General features: G+C 33.7%; 1 pseudogene; it reads left to right on the forward strand.

The window, feature by feature from the left end:
• LOC102815936 overlaps positions 1–958 on the forward strand; it is a 181,242-nt pseudogene extending 180,284 nt beyond the window's left edge.
• Positions 959–6,456: the final 5,498 nt, after the last annotated feature.

A 6,456-nucleotide genomic window follows, 5' to 3' on the forward strand; every position in this document is an offset into this window, starting at 1 on the left:
CAATAGATTTCTTGCTTCTGCCACAAATTCCCCCAGCTGTGAGCCTTCCAACCTTCTAAATATTCCTTTATAAGTGGTTAATAGTTCTGGGACCACCCCCTGAGCCTGCTTTGTTGGTTGTTCTGTGTTGTTGTTGGCAGAGCTCTTTATTACACGTCCATCCGATCCGCCATCTTGTTTGTTCTCCCTAATAATCTTTTGTACATTAGTTTTTGGCTAGTGAAAAATGTTATCACTTTTGCTTGTCTTAGGAAATTTTGTTTTCCCATTATTTTGAAGGATAATTTTAATGAGTATAGAATTATGGGCTGGTCACCTTTTCAGTCATATGTGATATATTTTCCTTATTTTTACATAAAACATTTTGTTTCAATCTCTGTTTGCCTTCATGCCTTCAGACAAGTAGTCTGTCATATTTATTATCATTATTGATTATTTGTTTTTTTTCAGCCCTGGCTTCTTCAAAGATCTTTATCTTTTTCTTTTTTTATCTGCACTCTGAATACATGTGTAATTATTATTCTTTTTGGAATTTATCATTCCTGCACTTTATGCATATATGGATATGTGTCTGTCATCAGTTTTTAAATTTCTTACATGCTATTACTTCAAATATTCCTTTGACTCCCTTTAGATTTTTTGTCCTGCCATTCCAATTTCATGAAGGCTACAGAATTTTGAAGTTTTGCACAGTTCTTGGATGTTATGTTTTGTTCATATTTTTGTTTTCCTTGTACTTTAAAAAATACATATTTTCAATACTTTTTTTTTTTTTTTTTTACTTTTACAGACAAAAATTTATTCTCTTAAAATTCAGGATGTTAGAAGTCAGAATTCAGCTCTAGCAAAAATTTTTCTCTGTCAACTTGGAAAGAAGGTCCTGCCTCCTTTCAGGATCTATGGTACTGCTTCCTTGGAGATTTCCATGTACTTTAGCATCAATTTATCCCGGGTCTAGTCTATGAGGTTCTCAGTGCAGGTTCCCCAGGCTCAAGGATACACTGCTCGCTCTTTCTCTCTCTTATTATTATTATTATTATTATTATTATTATTATTTTAGTGGTAGTAAAGTTCCTTGATCTCTGCTCAGTTGTTTAATCTTTTAGATCTCAAAATAGATTGACTCAAAATGCAGTCTAATCATAATTTTATTACATCAGATCACAGAATGAAGGATGATTACATAATACTGAGAATCATGGTCTAGCTAAATTGACACACATTTTGAACCACAACACTGATTGATCCAAGATCAAAGATAGCTTTCATATCCAGAGCTTCTGCACTGTGTGCTGACTATCTGGGGTTTAAGTCCATGCTTCCACAGCTACATCAGTGGGAGCAGCTTGGTTGTCAAAGTGAGTAGAAGTCCAAGCCTGCCCAGTGTGCTGAGTTCTGTGTTCATAGTGTACTAATCACAAGAAAAAATAAAGATAACGATCATCAGTAACACTTAGACTGTTTTGTCATGATCATTTTCATCTTTTTTCTTAAACAAAAATGTTATAAAAACTCACATGTACCCTGTTCAATTCACTTTTGAGATTTCTACTGATTAGTTTTCAAACTCATTTTCATAAGTTTCTGACATAGGTTCACTCTAAGCAGAAATTAATTCCATGGCATTAGGTTTGGTTTGGTTTGGTCTTTATCTTTAAACTCACTGACATTTTTCCTTGGTGGTGTCAAGTTTACCAAATAGCATTGAAAGCATTTCTTAATTCTGTTTTTATTTTGTGCTCCAAGAATTAGTTGTTCTTTCCTACAGTTTTCATCTATTTGTTTATAATACTAATTTGTTCTTACATATTGTTTATTAATTCCATTTGAAATTTTAATATATTAGCCATTGTTGCTATTGATAGGTGCCATTGAGTCGATTTTGTTAATATGGACATTAAGCATAACAGAACTAAACACTGCTGTGTCCTGCACCAATCTCACAGACATTGTTATGCTTGACCCTATTGCTGCTTCAACTGTGTCAATCCATCTCATTGGAGGTTTCCCTCTTTTTCATTAGCCTTCCACTTTCCAAGCATTATGTCCTTCTTCAGGGACTAGTCCTTCTTAATAATATGTACTAAATCTGAGAGACAATATCTGGTGATCTTGACTTTGAAGAAGCATTCTTCCTCCAATGCAGATTTGTTTGTTCTCCAAAATCTGTGTTAAATTTGAGTTTTGTACTGTGTTTGATTTGTCTGTTTAGAGGATATTTTTATTTAAAATGAGACATACTGGATCTGAATATATTAATTTTAGTATGAGAATTTATATTTTTCTGACTAGGGACTAGGCTGTGTTTACTATTTGATACAGTTATATATTCCAGAGAATAGTGTAACATTCATTGCTACAAAGAACATTACAACATGTATCTAGAAATAAAATTGTTTTTGTGATATGATATTCATACTCCTACAAGACCAATTATTAATCTAATTTACAAACCAACCACTAAACAAAATAAGAAAAGAAAAATTATAACAAATTTTTCATTCTGAAATGAATCAAACATGCAATCAAAATGCGTTAATAATTGGTTATTGGAATGTGAAAGTTGGAAACAAAAAGGAAGCATCAATAGTTGGAAAATATGGCCTAGATGATAGCAGTCATACTGGAGATCACATGATGAATTCTGCAAACGAAATGAATTATTCATTGCCAATACCTTTTTTCAATAACGAACACAGTGACTATATATATAGCTCTCATTTGATAGAATATAGAGTATTCAAATCTACTGCATCTGTGGAAATAGATGATAGAAGAGCTCTATACCATCAGTTAAAACAAGGCCAGGGACGGAATGTGGACAGACCATGAATTGTTCGTATGCAAGTTCAAGATGAGTCTGAATAATATTAAAACAAGTTCACAAGTCAAAGTTTTTTTGTTTTGTTTTTAATACAGAAAAAAGCAAGAACAAGGGGTTTGGAGAGGGAAAGAAAATTTAAAAACAAAACAGGCAGAAAATTAAATTAAATCCTGAGGTGTAGAATCGAAGCAACAGTGGCATCTTGAAATCTATCAGCTTTGAAGGCAAGAAGCTAAAAGATGACATTAAGGTCATACTCATATTATACTATAGATTTTTTTTTTTTCTCTTCTCTCACTCCTTTCCCTTTTCTGTGATTATAGAATGCAGTATCCAGTTTAGTTTTTGTTGTTGTTGTTGTTTTGCTGTTGCATGCTCTCCCTTCTATCTTTTGGGGAACTCTATTTCCATCTATTACTCAAGAAGAGACAGCAACTGCTGCCATATAGTCAAGCTACAATCACACTCTATAAAACACCAAAACCCAGGGAAGAACCAATACCGACTGCCATATTCCAGGGAGACAGATAACCCTGTGAAAGTTACTCTGAGTTAAGCAATAAGAAGAGTGAAAAAGGAAGCCTACATCCTGGTCACATCTACCTGAAAACAAACAGAAAGCATAAAAATACCAAAACACATAATTAAATATTAAGGCCACAGACAAACACTAAACATGTCCAAGAAGCAAAAGGAGATGATCATATCAACACATGTCCAGAAAGAAGATAAAATGCCTGCACCAAATGACCTGGAGGCAAACCTGGACTACATTCTGGAAGGAGGGCAGGCCTTGTAAATACACCTGAGAAGGAATTCAGAAAAATGATTATCAAATGTTTCAAAACATTTTACAATGGAGTTGAGAAAAATAAGGAAGGAGTTAGTAAAGCACTACAGGAAAAATCAAATGAGATAGAAACAGCATTGGAAACAAATCAAAACCTACAGAAAGAGGTCCAAATGATCAATAATAGAATATCAGAAATAGACAATACACAGAAAGAGGAAAGGAGTAGATTACAGGAGATGGAAGGCAGAACCAGTGAACTGGAAGACAGATCTCTCAATACCACTAAGATAGAAGAGTTAATAAAAAAAAAGGATAAAAAAATATGAAGAAGGTCTAAGATTCATGTTGGACAAGATGAAGAGGAATAACTTAAGGATTATCAGAGTTCCAGAACAAGTCCACAGAGGAAATAGTTGAAGAACTGCCAGAAGAAAATTTCTCTAACATGCTGAAAAGTGAAAAGACAAACATTCAAGAAGCTCCATGAACCCAGGAATGGTAGACCCCAAAAGAAAATCACCAAAACATATCTTAATCAAGCTCTCCAAAATCAAAGATAAGCAGACACTCCTGAAAGCAGTTAGGGAAAGTAGAAGTATTACATACAAAGGCAAGAAGTCAGATTAAACTCAGATCTCTCAGAATAAACCAAGCAAGCAAGAAGGCAATAGGGAGACATATATGAAAACCTGAAAGAAAAAAAAAAAAACAACAACAAAAGCTTCCAAACAAGAATCTTTTACCCAACAAAGCTATCAGTCAAATATGACGGTGTAATCAAAACATTTCAGGATACACAGAAGTTAAGGGATTTTGGCAAAGCCAACCCTATGCAGAAAATATCCTAAAGGAAGTTCTGTGAACTGAGAACCAACAAGAACAGACAACAAGCAGAGATTGACATACGTGGCAGCACCTTCCAGAACTAAATCAACAGAAGGAAAACTCGAGAACAGAACAAAACTGTAAGAACAAACTCAGAGAATCTGGGAGGTCAGTCTATGATCAAAACTATTACAATGTAAAAGACGGCAAACACATAGGAACAGAGATCCAGGTGGTGAGAAGGTCAGGTAGATTACAAGATAAAATAGACGGCACTAAATAGAGGGAAAAGTTAACTTCAAGAAGTTTGCTTTATAAAATTTGAAGTTAAAAGGTAACTTCAAAGAAAATTAACACTTCACAACATACCAAGAGAATGAAAATGCAAGAAGAACATGGAAACATTAAAACTATGAAGAAACTCACAAGAAAAAAACACAAAAAGCATAAACTCAGCAAAGGAAGACACAAAGAACAAAAAGAGCAGCTACACCACACACAAAAAAATAAATTAATCCATACCTATCAATAATTACACAGAATGTAAACAGATTGCATACACCAGTTAAGAGACAGAGGGTGGCAGAATGCATAAAAAAACAAGATCATTCAATATGCTGTCTGCAAGTGACACATCTTACACACAGAGACAAAAACAGATTAAAAGGAAAAGGATGGGAAAAAATATGCCAAGCTAATTACAATAAAAAACAAACAGGAATGGCAGTACTAATATCTGATAAAATAAACTTTAAGGTAAAAACCAGCATAATAGATAAAGATGGACATTATCTCATGATTAAAGTGACAATTGAACAAAATGACATAAGCATAATAAATATCTATGCTCCCAATGAAAGAGCTCAAAAATATATAAAGCAAACTCTAATAGATTTGAAGAGAGAAATAAATGAATCTATAATAATAGTAGGTGTTTTTAATACACTGCCTTCAAAAATGTTTAGAAAAACCAGAAACTTGACAAAGACACAGAAGTGCTAAACAACACAATCAGACAACTGTACCTCATAGATATGTACAGAGCATTCAAGCCAACAACAGCACAATAAACATTATATTCGAATACACATTGAACATTCTCCAGAATAGACCATATCTTAGCCACAAAACAAATCTCCATAAATTTACAAATTTCAAAACACTACAAAGCATCTTCTCAGATCACAATGTTATCAAATTAGAAATCAACAATAGGAAGACCAAGGAAATAAAGCCAAATACATGGAAAATGAATAACATGCTGCTGAAAAGCAATAGGGCAGTAGAAGAAATTAAATGTGAACTCACAAAGATCCTAGAAACATATGAGAAAGAAAAAACAACATACCAAAATCTTTGGGACATGGTGAAAGCAGTGCTGACAGAATCCAACAGCAAATCAAAAAGATAATACATCATGATAAAGTGGGATTCATATCAGGGATACAAGGATGGTTCAACATTACAAAAATGATCAATGTTATCCATGATATAAATAAGAAAAAAGAAAAGAAACACATGATCATACTGATTGATGCAGAAAGCCATTTGACAAAATGCAACATCCATTTCTGATAAAAACACTCAACAAAATAGGAATTGAAGGGAAATTCCTCAACATAATTAAGAGCATATATACGAAACCAACAGCCTCCATTGCTCTCAAAGGAGAGAAACTGAAAGCCTTCCCTTTGCGAATAGGAACCCAACAAGGATGCCCTTTGTTGCCACTTCTATTCAATACTGTGCTGGAAGTCTTAACAAGAGCTATACGGCAAGACAGGCAAATTAAAGGCATCCAAATTGGCAAAAAGGAAGTAAAACTCTCCCTATTTGAAGACGATATAATCCTATATGTAGAAAACCCCAAAGACTCAGTAAAAAAGCTACTATACCTCATTGGAAGATTCAGCAAAGTGGCAAGATATAAGATCAACATACAAAAATCAGTTGGATTCCTCTATACCTGAAACGATAGCATTGAAAAGGACATTAAGAAAGCAATACCATTTAC

Source organism: Chrysochloris asiatica, unplaced genomic scaffold, assembly GCF_000296735.1.
Source record: "Chrysochloris asiatica unplaced genomic scaffold, ChrAsi1.0 scaffold00370, whole genome shotgun sequence".
In the NCBI taxonomy this organism is placed as follows: domain Eukaryota; kingdom Metazoa; phylum Chordata; class Mammalia; order Afrosoricida; family Chrysochloridae; genus Chrysochloris; species Chrysochloris asiatica.